Below are 20306 nucleotides of genomic sequence, written 5' to 3' on the forward strand. Positions count from 1 at the left end.
TGAGGCACTTGGGAACCCATGGCGAGGAAATCACGCCCTCTTATAGACGCGATTGGACGCTGTTTATAGTGGAATGCTATTTTTCGCCTTGTAAATGGATGTGACCGATGTCACTCTGTGCTTGAGCGAGGGTCGGGAAAACCCGGCAAACGCAGGGAACCTCGGTCAGCTTTTATGAACTGAGTCGGGGATTTAACTCGCAAACGTGAGTAACTTAATTGAGTACAGTAATACTCGACAGAAGTTTGTAAAATCAAATATACTGGCTCCATAGTGAAATGTAAGTGAAGTATATCATTTAAGTCCGATATTAAATTAATTGATTCCCGTTTTTAGTAAAAAAAAACATGTTCACTGAGGTTGCTGTCTTTCCAGAATAATCAGTTACTATAGGCCTACTTATTTGCCTGTTCATTATAGAAACATTTGAAATTAAGATTATAACAGTGTTCTGGAATTTAATGTGGATTGAATCTTTTTTTACATTTCCCAGGTAATTCATTTAGCAAATGTCTATACTCGGAGAGCCTCTAACATAAGATTTCTTTGCAGTTAAAGAATTTAAAATAAAGTAGAATTATTTAAGTGCGTTAGCAGGCACGTATATTTATAGCTATTAATTACCTTTATCGCTGTTGATCGAGTACAGTGCGAACTTGTCAGACACGTGTTTGGCTCCCTCTGTTGATGGTATGCATGCGGTTGCATTGCTATTCGGGTTTTCTTAACAATATACGAAGTGCCTCTGGTTATGTCTCATTTATATTCTCTCAGGGTGAACTAATATTTATAAAGTTTTGCGTGGTCTTTTCAAATATTTCACCAGCTCTTTACTTGTATCAATGGAGTCGCATCATCCCAGATTTAAGCCTTCGTTTTGTTTCCTCTAGGCAGTTACGATTGTAGCTTATGTGATACTTCGATGCGTAAACGATAACAAAGTAATTCTTTTACAACAGATTTATTACTTACAATGCTTGTCTTAGTTCTGTTTTTAGAAGACTTGCGACGTACAAGGCGAAAATTAGATGGCAGCTGGAATTTTTGTCATTCCTTTCGATATTTTAATCAGAGATGTAGGTATATATATATATATATATATATATATATATAGAGAGAGAGAGAGAGAGAGAGATGGAATATTTAATCGTCTATGGAATACAGGGTAAACAATGCAATTTTTCTGCCACCGCAGATGTTTTAAACTCTGTTGATTGGCAATGGACAGCAACAAGACGGTATAGCAAATACGTGTTTGTCTGTTAATGGCCAATAGTGCATCCAAATCGTCTTAAAATGCCCCGATTCTAAAATAACACAATGGCAGGTAGGGTATTGCTGTATGCGCGCACATTACGCCAGCGAACAGAGCAATGCACTATCCGTCAGCAGGGATATACAAGGGGATGGGTGAGAGTGGGAACGGAGGAGAGGTGGAGTGAAGGATGAAAAAGGCAAATCCAGAGAAGCAGACAGTGCAAGGAACGGGCTGAGCAAGAGCAGAGCTGTGGATACAGGAGGAATGAATATAGATAATGAAAAAGAGAAATATGAGCAGAAGTGGCAGAAACGGAGAGGGGCTCGGAGAAGCTGTCAGGATGCCTTGTACGACGTGAGGAGATCACTCCTTTTTGGAAGCCACCACGGTGTGCTGTAGGGTGTCTTAAGGGGCTCTCGTGGTGTCCCGGAGTAATTGCACTTTATTTGTCATTTGACCTGAAAGTGGCCCACCACACGTCATCCAAAAGAACCTTCAGAGGCTGAAACTCTGGAGTTTCTTCAAAAACAATGACACTACAGATATTTTTGCTGTGGTTCCATTTCACTATAAAATGGTTTTTCCCACTTTCAAGCACTGAGTAAATTACACTTTTATTTTGAAACTGTGCCACAGCAAAAATATCTACATTGTCCTGAGGTTGAGGTGACCTGTGGCGGCTGGCAGCAGTGCCGACAGCTTTCTTAATCAGGACATCCATCCATCCATCCATCCATTAATCCATCCATCCCTGCTTATCGAGTAAATGGTAATGGTGAGCCTGAAGCCTATCCCAGGAGCTGCTGGACTTAAACAGGACACCCTGGATGGAATTGCCTGAATCTGCAAAACAGAAAAAAGCATAGATCCAGGAAGTACCATGTACTGTATAGTATCATCATAAGTAACAAAAGACGCAGGAGTTTACAATAATACACACACACATTATATATATATATATATACAGGTATATATATACAGGTATATATATATATATATATATATGTTTGTATGTATAAGGAAAGTGTGTCTCTGTGATTGTAGCAATTCCCTTTACATGGTATTACGGCTTAAACAGTGAGAAATTATTACTTATTGATATGTAAATCACAAATATGGAACATTTTTGCAATCCACAAAGATAGCCAGTAAATAGTTCTCCTAAGACACCTAAAGACAACATGTTTAAAATACATACATTTCTGGAATTAGTTTATTTGCAATGAAGCAGAATGCATTACAGGTAGCTTCCGCCTATTATCTTCAGCAACATTTCATGGTGCCACCTACTTTTTATGATACTTATCCAACTATTGAAATCTGCTGTAAACCTAGGATAGGATCTGACCGTTTCTGTCACCATAAAATATTATTTCAACTGGAACAAGTGAAAAGAAGAGGAATGGCAGAACTGAGCACTGGGTGGAACCTGCAGCGGTGCTGGAAAGGGCATGATATAAAAATAAAGTGAAGCGAGTGGAGAACAGGCTGCATGAGAACGTATAACCTTATCCTGCCACATCACTGCGAACTGTCTGTATGAGAACATATAACCTTATCCTGCCACATCACTGCGAACTGTCTGTATGAGAACATATAACCTTATCCTGCCACATCACTGCGAACAGGCTGCATGAGAATGTATAACCTTATCCTGCCACATCACTGTGAACAGGCTGCATGAGAATGTATACCCTAATCCTGCCACATCACTGCGAACAGGCTGCATGAGAACGTATACCCTAATCCTGCCACATCACTGCGAACAGGCTGCATGAGAACGTATACCCTAATCCTGCCACATCACTGCGAATTGGCTGCATGAGAACGTATAACCTTATCCTGCCACATCACTGCGAACAGGCTGCATGAGAACGTATAACCTTATCCTGCCACATCACTGCGAACAGGCCCTAAAAACAGCCCAGCCTAAAACTACAGCAGGCACTATTAAAGATTATTAAAGATCCCATTCAGATGACACTTTAGACATGAAGCATTAAGACTTGTGTGAACAGCCAGAGAAGATGCTGGCGACAGGACTGGAGAAGACACAACCTTTCGTCATACTTCAATCTAGAACAGTGTTTCCCAGCGCAGTCCTCAGGAACCCACAGACAGTCCACATTTTTGCTCCCTCCCAGCTTCTTACATGGCAGGAGCAAAAACATGTACTGTCTGTAGGCCCCCGAGGACCGAATTGGAAAACACTGTTTTAGAAGAATTACATACTTGTGTCTGTCACAGGAACAGTGGCACAGTGTACGATTGTGTATGTGACAAAATAAAACTTGAAGCCTGAAAATGCCTAATGAGTATGTTTTAACAATGTATTTATTGCTGTTTTTTTTACCAGACGTTTTTCCCCTTACGTTTTATGGCTTGTGCTTGTATCTTTACGAACAGACTCTGCAAGCACAGAGAAGTCAAAGACCTGCTAAAAGGTTTACACACGCTGAGAATGCAGCATGTTCTCCTGAAGCAGTGCAGATCTTGCAGCGTGTGTCATGCTAAATAATGAGGCTGTCATTCAAAGCACCATTCCGTATATCAGGTACTGCTGGGTGTTTTTCTTGTTAACGGGACACCATGACAGGATTGTTAAAGTATACGAAACACAGGGCTAGGCTGCGTGACAGTGAAGGATCTTGTTACAGTAATCGTATTGGTCTGAATGTGTCACCTCAACAATGTTGTCACTCTTGTAGATGATCTTCAGCTGTTTCGTTCAGTAGCTGTATTCTCTTTTCTTCGTTTCTCAGACCAGTGACAGTCTAAGAAGCAGAAACATGATTGGGGAAATCCTGAATTTTAACTAGCTTTAGGTAACTTAAAGTCACTTAAGAAAATTAAGTGAGAAAGTGTTCTAGTACTTATGGACATTTATTCATTATTTTGAAATAATACTGTATATTTTTCCAACTTGTCCATGATTGTTGCACATGAATAGCATAAATTTTGTTTAAAAAAAAAAAAAAGAAAAACTATTTTGTAAAAATCTTATCTTTCCTTGAACATTCAGCATAAAATGACTTTCATGTACCCATAATACAGACAATTACGGAAGCGTAATTTCTGAGATAAAGTTTTCATGTAAAATAAAAATACACTCTGTTTTTTGAATTAACGCGATACAGTTTTCATGTAAAAAATACGCTGTTTTTCTGAATTAACGAGATATAGTTTTCATGTAAAAAAAAAAAAATGCTCTGTTTTTCTGAATTAACGAGATACAGTTTTCATGTAAAAAATACGCTCCCACAAGATGATAGTCTTTGGATATTTCTTCAGAACAGGTATTCTTATGGAGAATATTCAGAAAATGCAGCAGGATCGTGTAAAGTCACAGCACATTCAGCCTTGCAATGTATTCATTTTGAATAGTATTTTCAAAGCCTGAAATACGTTGTTGTACATTTCACTAAATCTCACTTTTATATATCCAGTACTTGTGCTGACTTGTTAGATTGAAATAATGAATTGACACACAAAATAAAAAAAAAATGCTCTTTTACATTCACTGGTTTATAATTAGTTGTAATGTATAGTTTTGGAATATTATATGAAATATCTTCAGACAATACTTAATTCTTAATTCTACAACATTGTATGAGAATAAAATGGCCTGTTCATTAAATGTACATCAATTACAAATTGTAACACAGTACTGCATTATATACTGTATGCTGTGTAACATTTATACATTCAATTCACGTTACAGTAGTAGAATTTTATCTACATGACCATATAGTAACTACCACAAACATCCAGTATACCATTGTTACAAGGAAGTTGGTGATATGGAGTACTTAGGGTTAAAATGATAATAAATCCCAATTTAATTGCATGTGAAAACAACTGCAAGAGAAAAAAAATATAGCATGAACAGGATTAATTACTTTTTCAGTGTATTGTTGTACTGTGAGCTTAGCAGAAGGAATACATTGCTAATGTAGTTTAAATGATAAGTAATTTTATAATGTAGGTATAATGTAAACCAAGCCCCTCTGTTAGGCTAATCTTAACCAAAGTAATGTTTTGTTTTGTTCTGTAGTTGGAGAAATAGATGATGCCACTCTGGCTGTTTACATTCCAACGTATGGCTACACGGCGTTTCTGGATGGAAAGACACAGAAGAGGTGAAGTTAATCTAACACGAGTGTCTTTATTTGAAAAACTTAGAAGACAGACGGCCACAAAAATCAACACAAAGATCAAGACTCTACAAAGGAATATTCTATGCATTCAACAAAGATGCATCTAAGACAAAATAAAAGGGCCTTGAAAATGACAAAAAATATGTAAGGTGATTAATCGTAAATTCGTAATGCACGTAGAGCCGCAGAGCGATGTAATGTATGTGTATGGCTGATACCCAGTAAAAATCTGCGTTACCTGAACGTTGGTATTTTGTAGTGATTATCATGTTGTGAAAGTGCACAAACACAACAGCGATGATAGATAATGGATAGTGTACATTCACCTAAAGGATTATTAGGAATGCCTGTTCAATTTCTCATTAATGCAATTATCTAATCAACCAATCACATGGCAGTTGCTTCAATGCATTTAGGGGTGTGGTCCTGGTCAAGACAATCTCCTGAACTCCAAACTGAATGTCAGAATGGGAAAGAAAGGTGATTTAAGCAATTTTGAGCGTGGCATGGTTGTTGGTGCCAGACGGGCCGGTCTGAGTATTTCACAATCTGCTCAGTTACTGGGATTTTCACGCACAACCATTTCTAGGGTTTACAAAGAATGGTGTGCAACGGAAAAAACATCCAGTATGCGGCAGTCCTGTGGGCGAAAATGCCTTGTTGATGCTAGAGGTCAGAGGAGAATGGGCCGACTGATTCAAGCTGATAGAAGAGCAACTTTGACTGAAATAACCACTCGTTACAACCGAGGTATGCAGCAAAGCATTTGTGAAGCCACAACACGCACAACCTTGAGGCGGATGGGCTACAACAGCAGAAGACCCCACCGGGTACCACTCATCTCCACTACAAATAGGAAAAAGAGGCTACAATTTGCACGAGCTCACTAAAATTGGACAGTTGAAGACTGGAAAAATGTTGCCTGGTCTGATGAGTCTCGATTTCTGTTGAGACATTCAAATGGTAGAGTCAGAATTTGGCGTAAACAGAATGAGAACATGGATCTATCATGCCTTGTTACCACTGTGCAGGCTGGTGGTGGTGGTGTAATGGTGTGGGGGATGTTTTCTTGGCACACTTTAGGCCCCTTAGTGCCAATTGGGCATCGTTTAAATGCCACGGCCTACCTGAGCATTGTTTCTGACCATGTCCATCCCTTTATGACCACCATGTACCCATCCTCTGATGGCTACTTCCAGCAGGATAATGCACCATGTCACAAAGCTCGAATCATTTCAAATTGGTTTCTTGAACATGACAATGAGTTCACTGTACTAAAATGGCCCCCACAGTCACCAGATCTCAACCCAATAGAGCATCTTTAGGATGTGGTGGGACGGGAGCTTCGTGCCCTGGATGTGCATCTCACAAATCTCCATCAACTGCAAGATGCTATCCTATCAATATGGGCCAACATTTCTAAAGAATGCTTTCAGCACCTTGTTGAATCAATGCCACGTAGAATTAAGGCAGTTCTGAAGGCGAAAGGGGGTCAAACACTGTATTAGTATGGTGTTCCTAATAATCCTTTAGGTGAGTGTATATTGCCCATTGATGTGACAGGTGAAAACTTCGATCGCGTTGCGGAACCTGAAAATATTAACCTATTTCAAAGATATTTTGCACGTTTAATAACGAGGTCCAGTGACAACTTTTCCGCACTATTGGAAATTGCTATTGGACATTTTGATTTTTTCACCCCACCCTAATGCTCAGTGACCCAAATGGTAACTGATATGTTCTCACAGTGATGAGAGGGCAGCACAGAACCTGCCTCACAGGGCATAATTACTGAGTTTTGACAACTGCACTGGGTAAAACCTTGAAAAATGTATCATTCTAGCTAGATACTCATGCTTTGTGAGAAACACTATGCCTCAAACCAGAATCTTTTAAATAGAAATGTAGTTATTAAGTGTAAGGCAACATGTAGAAGACTGGCATTATTTTACCAATATTACTTATATATTAAGTTTATTTACTTTTTACTTATCCGAGAAAGTTGACCAATTTTAAACAACATATTCCAACACCTTACATCAACTCTCACCAAAAATAAGTAAATGCTTAATATATAAATAAACAATAAACCACATGGGAGAAAAGGAAGTTGCTGCTCTGTATTAGAAGGCCTGTGTAAACATCACTCACTGTGGTATTTAGTGTTGAAATGTTTCAGTCCATGTATGACCATGACAATAAGATAATATAACCTGCTGATTTGCTGATAATTATGCAAGACCATCCAAATTTCATGTGACTCTCCTGTTTGAAATAGACACAAAGTATGTTAGACCATATTTGGTCACGCTAAATACAGTTGTTCCACCATGAGGACAAATTTGCCATTTTCATATGCTGGACTGCTCCATTTCTCTGGTTGATGTATACTTTTTCATAATGATGAATGAAAATAGTACATGATATGAAGCTCAGAAAGGAGACCTGAATTATTAAAGGGTTCTCTCTTAATCGTTGCTAAACCACAATACCTCTGTCAACCACTTACTGTGAAATTCATGGTTCATAACATTTTTCACCATTAGAAAACTGCAACGAACAGTGTTATTTAGGCTGTGAGCGTGTGATCACATACAGTCATTATATCCAGCAGAACAGCTTGTGCTTATTGAATGTGGGTATGTATGTAAGCACGTAAGATCATGTAAAGCTCAATGGCTTCTTTTGGAGAGGTGGGTGGATGAAGACTGTTGTCTGCCATGGCAAGGCAACAAGTGTCAAACACAGTAGTATCGCAGGGATATGGTCCTTCCTGAAACCTGTACCTTTTGTTGGGACACCTCTTTGAGGTACTCCCTAGCACCAAATAGTTGGGGTTGGGTGTACATCATCACTGGACGTCTACCAGGAGATACAGCATTTCTGCATGGACGAATTCTGTGTGCGTTCCAGAGGTGAACAACTTCCTGCAGTTCTCTCTAAATAAGAAAAATAGTGGGAAAGTAAGAATGTTAACATGGTTTCAGGTAAAATTAATACTTATGGTTCTTTTATGGTCATATGATACTATAGAGCAGAGGTTCGTTTCACAAACATTTTTACATATCACAAGGATGCATTCATCCTATTTGAAAACACTAAATCCCAGGCTCTCAATATGTGAAGATGTTTGTTATATGAATACACAACCACACCGGTCTCAGTTGTTGAATGTCGTACCTAAGTACTGTACATTTACTCAATTCTTATACTTCAGTTTTCCCATTTATTTTATTATATAAAAAAATACTGTACCTTTTACTTCATTACATTTATCTGACAGCTTTTGTTACTAGTTACTTTTTAAATCACAATTTCTCATATCCTCATTGTCCAATGGATGTTTAAATTTGTTGTTTCTGAATTTTTTCTGATTCTGAATTTTCTGACTAAGTGTTATTATCCATCTTGCAGAGTGTACATTGACTTATTTTTTTTTAACTCTATTTATTGTTATTTTTGCTGATTTTGCTCTATGTATAGTTAATATGACATGAACATTAAAGGGACATGAGTAAAAACTGCAAAGATCCAACAATTAACCTGCCAGTGTCATATAGCCTATGTGTTCACTCATTTTGGCAGGACAGAGATATTAATAGCCTTGGGCACAAAATAAGGACATTTCTACTTTGCAAAATCATTCCTATTTTTGTGACTATTAACTATCTGATGTGATCTAAGCATTTTCTAGTGTGACCTCGTTGGGAGCCTCGTTTACCTCCAAGTAGCCATAAGAGCTGCATCCATATAGCATAGAAAAATTGGACAAAAACAGAGAAACATATCATAACTTTGAATCACACATTTAAAGCAAAAAACTTACTTCTATTATTTGAAGACACATGAATTGTATCAGACTTTTTGTCACGACTGGCGGACGGGCGAGCAGGAAAGCAGGCGAGCTGAGCCGAGAAGTCGGACAAACAGGGTTTAATAGGATGGCTGACAGGCACGAACATCGAGACAATACAATGACGGATCTGGGGAAGACAGACTGAGACTCGGACTAAATACAAAAGACTACTGGTAACGAGCCACAGGTGAGAACAATCGGGGATTCACACGAGGTAATGAGGGGGGCGTGGCACACATCAGGATCGTACGGAGCGGATCGTGACACTTTTGTCTAGGAAGCCACCGGAGAAGTGGTCAGAATCTTTTAAATCCTGAAATGCGCTGATCCAGAACTGTGCATGCTACTTCCTTAAAAATCCCCACCAATGCTCTATCCGTTGCTTGTGTTTGCTTGAACCATACAAATAGCATCTACTAGAAAATTCATCCATATGATCATGTCTCAGGAACTTCTGAATCTGCTCCATGTAACAGTTCTCTGTCCCTAGGTCCGATCGAATTCTGGTAGCAGTACCATTCCTTGACAGCACCTCATCAATAAAGTATCCAGCAATGACTTTAGGATCACTACTTGTAGAGTACAGTATGCATGTAGCCATACAGTATAACCATTCGTGAATACCTGTCTATTGCACCATTGATGCATATCCCATATGGTTTGAGCTTATCATATGAATCTACGTGCCATAAAAAGTTTGGGCCTGGAATTTGGTACAGATGCCGCCGAAGGCACCTAAGCTGCACTCCGTGGGGATCCAGTATTTTCAACAATTGTCTGATTGTCTCTTGAGTCACCACACGACCAGCCTGAATGCATTTCAGATGCATCATCTTGTATCCGTGAAGCATGCCGTACTGGTCCAACTGATCCTGGAGAAACACTGCAATGTCCTGCAGATCAGAATGGGCTTTCCGTCTGAACAACCGCGAAACCTTGAGGTGCCCGCACAAAGTCGACAAACTAATAACAATGCCATCTATGTTACTTAAAGCTGTGAGTATTTTGCAGTGTTTCAAACCCAGACCAAAATAAAACTGGATTAATCTAAGGTGTGACATTGTTGCAGTGAAATCGAGCCCTAAAGTAGGCAAAATGAGAGTTGAAGTTGAGGTTAATTCAGACAAACAGACCATGTATATTTTTTACATGAAAACTGTATCTCGTTAATTCAGAAAAACAGAGTGTATTTTTATTTTACATGAAAACTTTATCTCAGAAATTCCAAGATAATTATGTCATTAATTCAGAAAAACAGAGCAGAATTATTTTTTCCCAAGTGAACGCATTATTCTTCCGTAGATAATCCAGTTGAACCTCTTAAGGTCCCGTTTGCTCATATTTCCCAAGTCAGTTTTTCACTCGTAGAAGAAAACTCCTCGAAAGTCAGTAGCTGTGATTGTTTTGTTCATTTCTGCGACATGGCTTTGCTCCTCCAAGGCACATGGCTGCAGTGCACTGGAAAGACAGAGAACATGTCATGGCCACCATCAGTATCAGTGAACAGTGCCCACAGATGGTGGAGCTCCCAATACAAACAGAGAGACTTTCCAGTTTGTTTTATTTCTTATCAAAAACTCTTCGAAATGCAAATGGTTTCACGTTTTGCACACTTGTTACACACACATCGACATTTCCAAACACAGAAGCCATCACTGGACATGCTCTTTGAGCTACGCTCATTTGGGACATTAAGTAATCTGCTTATGTTCCAGATGAACTGGGGAACTGTAGGAAAAAAGACATTTATACTCATTCCAAAGCTTGTCCCCTTTTCCCCCTACTAGCAGATCAGGGGGGTTCACCAAGTGCAGCCAAACTGGCAATGTCATTTATGAACAACTGGAAGAGTAGAACTCAGTGTAATCAGAACCAAAATACTGCAGGGGGGAACAGACACAGCATGGGTCAGACATGCAAGGTCCACGGGCAGGTTTCAAACCCCCTACCCTGGAGGTGTGAGGCACTGCACTACCCCTCCTGGATAACCGGTGCAATAAATACCTTGACATACAGTACCAGTCAAAAGTTTGGACACACTTACCCATAGAAAGGTTTATTTGTACTATTATCTACATTTTAGAATCATTGTGAAAACATCAAAGACTATAAAATAATATGTGTGGAATTATGCAATGACCAAAGAAGTATTAAACAAAAACATGAATTTGTTTGGGGGGGGGGGGGGGCGCTCTGTGGGTAAACAATAACTATGGCAGGGAGCATCACAGGAACAACAATAGCAAACACAGGAAACCACCAGAGGTACAAACACACAGTAATAACTACAATCACCAACTGAGGAACAGAACAAAGGCCGGCACTTAAATACACAAAAAGCAAGACTAGGGACAGGAATGAACCAATTACTAAGGATTCGGGGCAACAAGGAACAGGTGGAGTAATCAATCTGCAGGTACAGAAAAGGTCCAAACACAAAGGGAGACTAAAACAAAGAAAACTGAACAAACAGGAAACAGGGAGCAAAAAACAAGGGTCTTTAACAACACAAAATAACATCTACTGTAGTTGAGGCTGGCCTCGAACTCACCACAAAAGGGGAAGCTGTATAAAGACAGACTGCTTAGCCCAATAAGCCACAAGGCAGGACACAAGATGACCAGCGGCACCTGCTGGCCAAACAGGGAACAGAAATAATAAAGAGGTCGGACAGGGGCCGACCCTGACACTGTTCAGGTCAGGTGGCCAGGTCATGTGATGCAACACGCGCTCTCATTCGTAGGCAGTTTGAGGTGTCCAAACTTTTGACTGGTTCTGCATAAACGAGTAACTTGCACGTGACCTGAATGTCAGGTAAGGAAGTAAGTGACATTAACATGACAGCATAGTTTCCTATATTATGCTACATATGACAAGGACATCCAGCTGCAGCTATATGAGTTAGACCTTCTGGCATCTCTGTGGTGCCCATGACTGTGGACACTATACACTGGTGACAGTTATGCTGCATTTTGGATGAGTAAGAAGTCGTTGTTGACCGGCCTCTAACAGCAGCCCCTGGTTTCTCTCTTTCTTGCTTTTTTTGGAATGATGATCCTGAAAAATAAGATGTCTTCAACAGGCGTTGTCTTTTTTTTTCTATTGATATGAACGGACACATCTCCTGTGTCTTCTGCAGTGAGGGGTACTCTCTGTGAAATGACAGAGGGCGTGAAGGGCGTTTGAAGACGGCATAGAGAATACTGCAGTGCCTGAACACAGACAAGGGAGGGGGGGAGGAGCGTGGTCTTTGAACACTGGCAGTTTGGTGGAAGACAGATTGGAGATGCTGTGAATTGAGCACAGGTGAGATCCGCCGCCACTGTGGGATGTGCCTGCCATCTCCACACACATTATGGGCGAAAGTGAAACTTTCCAAAGAGTTTGGCAGTTCTTCCAAGCAACTGAAACACAACAGGAATCCACCGGTTGCACAAGTGCTTTCCAAATAATTATGGGCTATGCGTGGAAACCTCGTGGACTGCTATGGAGAGCAGAAGGACTACTCTGGAAAACCACTTTGATTTATTTGCACCTATGTGCACAGGAAACAGTCCAGCAAGCAAGGTCTGCTTTGGTTACTAAGGAAGTCTTGGGGGCCCCATGCTGTAGCTCCATAAACTTCAGGCCAAAAGACTGAACCATTTTCCTCCAGCTTCTGCATGGGACTCCTGCAGGATATGACTCTTTTGATGACTCTTATACATGGAGAGGTTGACCTGTGCATGCACTGCATGGGTTGAAACTAATTAGTCCAGCGATGGTATGAAGGGGGTGAAGCCTCACTGTTCCAAATGTTGGACAGCAGTTTCTCAGAGTGTATTTGAAGATCATATATCTGTCAGGGCTGCAGAACCAGATCAAAAAACAAGAAGAATTTTTCTTAGTGTTGCCTTGGGGCACAGGTGGCACATAAAATAATAATGCTCTCTTCTGTGGGGCCACGAAACTCCAGGAAGAAAATGAGATTTGGTCTGTAATCACTGATCATCGGCAGAAAAAATTCAAGGACAATACTGCACTTGCAGGGCTGCAACTTCACATTACCTGTCAATCCACAGGTGACATTACGACTGCACTATATATCGTTTCAGCATTGTCATTGTGATGTCAAGTAGGGGAAATGAGATTCAAACGCCATGCTACAACTTTTTTGCTGATTCATACAAAAGGAGAACTCACAAAGTTCTCATTTTCCATGACTAATCTACAGGAGAAGTCTGTCTGACATCATTTATTCTGATTTAAGTGTTTTTGAATGTTACAAGTGAGTGACATGTAGGCTCTGCATGCACAGCGAAACACCAGTCATTCTTGATAGAGCTGCACAATGTGCAACATTAATATTGACATTGCATGTTATACAGACGCAATTTTCACATTGCCAGGACCGCCATAGTCAACTGGGTTATGTTACATTTTTACTCTGTCATAGGGAACAAAACTTAGCCAGCCTTGCAATTTTAATGATCTTGTCAAGAAAATTGATATATGTAAATACAGTGGTACCTCGGCTCTCGAACTCATTAAACTCGAATTTCTTAAAAGTCGAACCAATCAGTTCGAAAAAAAATTACCTAGAGCTTGATCTGAATCTCAGAAGTCAAAGCGTGAACGCCGACCTAAGATAACTTGTACGCCCGGGGAAATGAGTCACGCGGCACGTCTCTCAGCGGAAACAAAGGGTAAAGCTTCAGTCTCAGCCTCGTATTCGCTGTGATAGCACCGTGCATGTTTACACTAACTGAATACATATACTTAGACAGTAAAAATACATTTAGACAATGATAGACAGTAACAACAACAATAGTAATTATTATTATGTAATAAAATACATTAAAATAAAGATTTATTATTCATAATTGTAATATTAATAATAAACCATTAATATGTTTAATTATACTAATATTGTTGTGCCGAGCGGGGATGGAACGGAGACAAAGGCGCACATGTCAGGGTATCGGGGAATACAGGGTTTAATTACAGGTAAGGCAGGCAAAACGCAGACGGACAATACAATGACCTGACTGGGGAAACAAACTGAAATGCGGACTAAATACAGAGGACTAATAACAACAACCAGAAACAGCTGATCATTCCACACGGGGTTAACGAGGGGGCGTGGCACACGGAAGGAGCGGACGATCGGGGCAGGACGCATTATTTGTATACATTAGGGTGACCAGATAATCCATGTCAGGGAGGACACTCTGAGCTAGGACAGGAATTGTAAATTACCATTTCAATTAAACGGACCTGGATTTCACTTGAGTACTGAGCTCTTGCTGTGTGCTGATTGGTCAGTCTCCTATAATCATGCATGTGTCACTAATGCTAATGTGAAACAGGTGGATGAGTCTTTCAGTCAAGGAAACAAACCAGTCAAAGCACAAGAAGAGCTGAACTATTTAGCTGAGCACAGGAGCCTTTTAATTTGAAAGTAGTTTGTGAAACCCGAAGTAACTCAAAGTGTCCTCCCTGACATGGATTATCTGGTCACCCTAGTATACATTTATTTTCTTACTTTACAAATTACTGTTTTGATAAATGTGCTTAGATGTGTTTAGTACAGTATATGCTCTTCTTGTTTTATCCGGTTCATTTTGTGTTTAAATGCTAAAAAAAAAACATATTTAGGTGTATTTTTTTTTTTGGCTGGGAACCAATTAATTGGTTTTCCATTATTTCTTATGGGGAAAATTCGATCACAACTCAAATTTTTTAGGATTCGATCCGGAGTTCTGAACGGATTAAATTCGAGTTCTGAGGTACCACTGTATGTTTTATAAAGAGCAAATTCAGTTTTACTACTGCCCCCGTTCTGTCGAAAAATACTACCTATCGAGACGTGCTATCGAGCCTTTCTGCGCATGTGCAGTTCCACCGTTTGGGATTAGGGTTAGGTTTTAGGGGTTAGGGTTAAGGTAAGGATTTTAGGGGTTTTGGGGGGTTAGGGTAAGAGTTAGGGTTAGGGCTATCGATTAGCACTACGGTAGCATTTTTCGACAAGGCAGCATATATCGACAGAACACCCCTTTTGCATGAGCTCTTCAATCCAATCGTATTCATTTTTGTCCTCCGCGGCACTAATAGGCAGTGTGGTGCGTCCATGAGAAATTTAACAGTGAGTGAGGTGGAGAAAAGCAAAGAAGATCTGGCCACCCAAAGACCTTCTGCGGTATGAAAACGTTTTCTATGCCATAGAGACGATATTGAGCAAAATAAGTGATTTTTCAGCCCTGCTTTGTGGCTGCTGATACAGCTCACAGCAACACCACCCACTTCTGACGATCAATTTCAATATCGAGCAGCTCTAGGAGACAAATTATTCCCAATCAAAAAGCCTAACAAACTTCCATCTACAGGCCTAAGTTTTAATTTTACCGTCAAACCATGTTCATATCAGACTACACACCAGTTTAGTTAAAGTCTCTAGTCGTAACAGCTGAAACAGGCTAAGCCAATACTTTATCTCTTTGCCTGCCCTGTCCCCTGATCAACCCATTTGCAGTACAACTGCTAGTTTCCTGACTTCAAAAATTTCGAAAAAACTTTGCAATGTAAAAAAAAAAATCTGGCAGAAGATTACTTAATTATTAGTTATTATTAATTATTTGTAGACAATAATGAAAAATAATTCATACTTAAAGCTACTTTAATAAAAAATATTAGGCCACTAGGGGAACTGTGAACTTCCTGATTGTTTATAAGAATAACAGTGGTACCTCGACCCACGAACAGTCCTGTTCACGAACAAATTGGGTAACGAACTAGATGTTCACATTTTTTTTGTACCGGTTCACGAACCGTGTTTCAGGCTGCGATCACACAAACATCCCCCAAAAGCGCCCCAAAGAACCACCCGAAACACGAAGGAGTATACATTATGCCCAAGAACGACTGTGGAATGTATAAGAAGCTTGTTGTAGATGTATGTCTTTACTATATCTCTTCAGAGGTCGAATATCTGAAAAACGAAAAATAGAGAGAATGTTCTATTATAGCGGTACCTTTCAGTGATTGATAAACATGTTTGTGATGGTTTTTAACAGTCACATATCTATACATAAAATGATGTTACTTCATTAATAACATAAATTACTAAGTAACTCCTATTTAAGTGTTATATTCTCCATTCACACATAGTGGCAACTGCATATTGTTTGTTTACAGTACAAAGAAGTTCATCGCCATACAATGTGTGGCATCACGAAATGTACATAAAAATTTTAGGCATATAAAAATAATGTACAGTATAATAAAAAAAATCACATTTTCGAAATTACTGTATTGTTTTTGACTGTGACTCAGTCTTTTAATGGTTGTTTTGTGGTTCTTTTCCGTGTTTTGGCGTCTTTCGAGTGACAAGCCCGCAAACAAGCATACGCTCAGTTGTGTATTGGTCTGTCTTCCGTAAACATATGTTCTCTCTTTCCCTTTTTTGCTATCTAAGGTTATTTTAATACAAGTCTATATTCTTGGTCACAGAAAAACAAAAAAATGAAAAAATTCAGTGTTTCTGAGGTTTGAACGAATTATTTGTATTTACATTATTTTAAATGGGAAAAATTGATTTAGGTCATGAACTTTTCGGGTTGCGAACTGAGTCCTCAAACGAATTTAGTTTGTGAGCCGAGGTACTACTGTAACATGCACCACACAAAGGATGTTGATCTCCACATTCTTCTCTCTGTAAAAGCCCAGGGATTAATATATATGATAGGCCTTTAGTCTTAAAACTAAAATGCTCAAAAACAGAAAAATCTACCCCTGTAAATATGCTGTCCGTGACATCACCAGTTTTCACCTTTGGGTTTCAGCACGTGCACTGAATACACACGATTCACAGCATTCAATACGTACCTCTTGGCCTACTGAACAAAATGAGCCCATTCCATTCGGTCTACTTTCAATGGTTAGGGTTTCCATCCAAGCATCTCCTAACACGGGGATTACTGACCCTCCATTTTGACGGACCTCTCGGCCAGCCAATAACATGCAGCTCCTTGAAATTGGAAGAAAGGAATAGCCCAGAAAAAGGGGGCACCAAGAATGACTTTTAAAACATAAGATACAAAGCCATGAATTTAGTACAGAAACTACAGTTAAACACAGGAAATTCACTTTTTTATACATTCATTTGCAGATATAAGACTGGGTAAACTGAACTAATCAAAACAAGATTTATACTGATTTTACCCAAAGGTCAGAACTTTCTTTTCTTCTTTTTTTTTTAAAGACCCGCCACCACCCCCCCTTGTCGGAGGACTACTTTATATTTAATTCTAATTATGTATAAACAGAGATTTCTCCAGACAGGCCCACATCCACCCCATCCCTAATATTGTGAAGTAAGGGGTAAGCAGTAAGAAGCACAATATCCGATGGCAAGTTGAACAGAATTAAACTGATTGTATAGATGGATTCGGACGGGCAGGCGGATGGACAGACAGATACAGACGATAGACAAAGAGACATTAACAGCCATACAGACAGGCAAATCAACAGACGGCTGAACAGACAAATAGACAGCCTGACTAACAGGTAAATGGTAGACAGGCAAAGACATACATATAGACAGGCAACTATACAGTCATAGAGTGTATTATTTGAGTCTAGAGGTCTACAGAGAAGACTGGTTGAAAGTGAAATTTGTCATATTTGAGTTGCTGGATGCAGAACTCAATTATTTCCTTTGAATAATACTGTCCAACTGTCTTTGTAAATGTTTTAATTCAGTTTGTACATCATCTGAGGAATTGTGAAAAAGTTGGTTCGTCAAATGTTTGATTTTCTGTTCTAGTGTATATTCCAATTTCTGTTGCTGCTTTTTTTTGTATGAAGAATATGATATGATTATACCTCTAATGACGGTCTTACCTGTTTCCCAGAGTATAGATGGGGAGATCTCTGGAGAGTCGTTCATTTCCAGAAAGGAAGACCACTCTCTTCTGATTAATGTAGTGAAATCTTTATCCTCTTGGAGTGACGTATTTAGGCGCCACCTAGTGGAAGGTTTGCAGCCTGACTGAAAGGACAAAGATAAAGAGACAGGTGCATGGTCACTAATAACGATAGAGTTGATCGTGTTCTCAGAGATTTGCTGAATAAGGGAGTTGCTGACAAGAAAAAAATCTGTTCTTGAACAGGATTGGTGGACCGATGATATGTATGTGTCACGCCTAGCTCCGTCCGAGCCTTGTGTGTGCCACGCCCCCTCATTACCTCGTGTCAATTCCTGGTTGTGATCACCTGTGTCCTGTTATTTCTGGCTAGTCTTATGTAGGCTATTTAGTCCGCGTCTGAGTATGTCTCGTCAGATCCGTCATTGTATTGTCTTGGTGTTCATGCCTGTCAACCCTTCGTCTACCATTAAACCCTGCTTTGTCCGTCTTCACGGCTCCGCTCGCTTGCTTTCCGGCTCGCTTGCCCCGCAACCCTGACAGTATGAGTATTCTCTTAGAGATGGGTTCCTTATTCTCCAAGTATCGCCAAGACCATATTCAATCATGTATTGTTGAATTATTTCAGATGAGTGCCAAATTCGTGTGTTACTATGATTTCCAGAACGATCCAATGCGGGATTAAGGACAGTATTGAAATCTCCAGCTAATATGAGATTTGAGGAATTGAGGAGATGGGAGAAGAGGTCACTGAAAAAAGATGGATCATCATTATTTGGGCCATAAATGTTAGCTAATGTGAGAGTAATATGACTGATTGTAACATTAATAATGATAAATCTTCCATTTGGTTCGCAAGCTGTTGAATTGAGAGTGAAGGGGATGCTTTTATTTATCAGAATTGAGATGCCCTTTTGTTTGCTATTGAAGGTAGATGAAAATATTTTGTCAAATTGATTGAATTTGAGACATGGGAGTTCAGCTTCAGTCAGATGTGTTTCTTGTAAGAAGCATACGTCAGCCTTCAGCTTTGTGAGGTGATTGATTACTTTCATTCTCTTGGACTGAGTGTGAAAGCCACGTACATTCCATGTTATCAGTTTAAGTGGATGCATGAGTGCTTGTTATTCAGACTATATATGTGGAGGCTAATAGAGGGGAAAGAATTACAGTAGATAACTTAAAAGTGGGGAGAAAAAGGGGAGGGGATAAAGAGATAATGTACAGTATATATACTGTACTTATGTAAGTGTTGAAAGGAAAAAAATCAGAAAATCTAAAATAAACAAACATTGGAGCATAAAATAAAAAGTCATGGAGTATTCTCATCAAGTTACAGTAAGATTTCCATCTGGTATGATGTCCCCAGGCTATCCAAAGTTTACAAATGCATGTGGGCCTGAGTATACACAAAACAAATGTGGCGATTACATGAAGACTAGTAGATATTACATAGAAACATTGAACATATAGTAACGCACAAACACTGAACATATAAAAAATATTTAGAGGGTAAAGATAGAGGGAGAGAATGAGAAATGAAAGAGAGAGAGTAGAACATAAGGAGGAAAAAAAGAGTGGAAGCAGTGCTTCTTGTATTAATGGCTGGTACAGCAATTAAGTAACAACATATTTGGAGAGACAGCAGGAGTAATGTTTAAAGTTCCAAGGATGTATTTTGCTGGCAAGTGAAAGAAAATGCTAGGATAACCTACAGCCATGTAGTGATGTCGCGGTCACGAAATAACGTTCCGTCAACATAAAGTTTATCAACTGATAGTGTGGCTCTATCGTTTTCCTTTTTCTCGAAAGTCTTTCATTATTGGGATGATCATTTTCCTTCGTTGTTGTATTTCTTTAGGGAATTGATCGTTCATCCCAAATGACGATCCTTTTAAGAGTTTGCCTCTGCTTTTAATAATCTCTTTATGCTTGTAATGTTCGAATTTAGCTATTATTGGAGCCGAATTGTTCGCTTTATTAACTTTAGGGGTAAGACGGTGAATTCGATGGACTGTTATTTGATCCACGGTCTGTTTAGAAAGTTTCAAGGATGTTTCGATAAAGTCAGGGCTCCCTCTGGGTTATCGGGGTTTTGTTCAGGTATGCCGGAAAACATTAAGTTATCGCGC

General features: G+C 39.5%; 1 long non-coding RNA gene across 2 annotated transcripts; it reads left to right on the plus strand.

Moving 5' to 3' along the window:
• Positions 1–3414: 3414 nt before the first annotated feature.
• On the plus strand, positions 3415–5703 carry LOC111851257 (uncharacterized). Of its 2 annotated transcripts, none has more exons than XR_002839977.2 (3): positions 3415–3530; positions 3665–3812; positions 5313–5703. It is a non-coding gene; the product is annotated as an uncharacterized lncRNA (long non-coding RNA). The 2 variants fall into 2 exon arrangements; XR_002839978.2 differs by having other exon boundaries at positions 3429–3573.
• The last annotated feature ends 14603 nt before the right edge of the window (positions 5704–20306 follow it).

The sequence above is a fragment of the Paramormyrops kingsleyae genome, chromosome 17, assembly GCF_048594095.1.
Source record: "Paramormyrops kingsleyae isolate MSU_618 chromosome 17, PKINGS_0.4, whole genome shotgun sequence".
In the NCBI taxonomy this organism is placed as follows: Eukaryota; Metazoa; Chordata; class Actinopteri; order Osteoglossiformes; family Mormyridae; genus Paramormyrops; species Paramormyrops kingsleyae.